General features: G+C 47.7%; 1 protein-coding gene across 1 annotated transcript in view; it reads right to left on the minus strand.

The window, feature by feature from the left end:
• il17rc (interleukin 17 receptor C) overlaps positions 1-107 on the minus strand; it is a gene marked incomplete at its 3' end in the record, with an annotated part of 7,600 nt that extends 7,493 nt beyond the window's left edge. The window contains exon 1 of the mRNA XM_084445767.1: positions 1-107. This exon is cut by the window's left edge and continues 131 nt beyond it.
• Positions 108-771: the final 664 nt, after the last annotated feature.

Below are 771 nucleotides of genomic sequence, written 5' to 3' on the forward strand. Positions count from 1 at the left end.
ACACCGAAAGATACTTTCCTTTTAACCCGATAGCGATACTCTTGCTTTACGTCCCCAGAGTCTGACACACTTAAACAAGTTCAGTCGGTCTCACGACATGTTCCCGGGCCGTTTCCAGCGTCTGGGAAACACGATGACGCCGCTGCCGTCGTATAAGAACTAGCCGAGAGAGTGAGATAAAGGGGGACGTGCTGTCAGGAAAGCCACTCGTAAACCTGAGCCTAGGCTAGCCTACTACTTCCTCCACACAACACAACTGGAAGCACTAGGTCCACTTTCAAACAACATTTAGTAAAAAATCTAAGTGATTTGGACCAGTTTTCCTTTAATGACAAATATATGGTTCTAAGATGAAAGAGTCGTATGTTCTCTACTCTGATGTGTGTGAGTCAGTCTGCAGGTAAATGTCCTCCTGGCTTAACCCCACCCCTCCAGAGCACACACGCACGCACGCACGCACGCACACACACACACACACACACACACACACACACAAACACACACACACAAACAGGAAATTATACGGTCCACAAATTTCCTCTCGGGGGTTAAATTCCTAAATCCAGTTCACCCTAATGTCGCCTCAACCAAGCCCTGCTATGGGGCACATAACACACACAGTAACATATGAGATCCTGCCACTCTCCTCAAGACTAACCCTCCCTGTCACACAACACTCTAGTGGGACCAAAGTCCATTGCCCTGGTAATTATATAACACTGCCTGTCTTTGAGGACAGGGTTACCTGTAGCCTACATTTGCTTGGACAGG

Source organism: Borostomias antarcticus (genome assembly GCF_949987555.1).
Source record: "Borostomias antarcticus genome assembly, chromosome: 11".
Lineage (NCBI taxonomy): Eukaryota > Metazoa > Chordata > Actinopteri > Stomiiformes > Stomiidae > Borostomias > Borostomias antarcticus.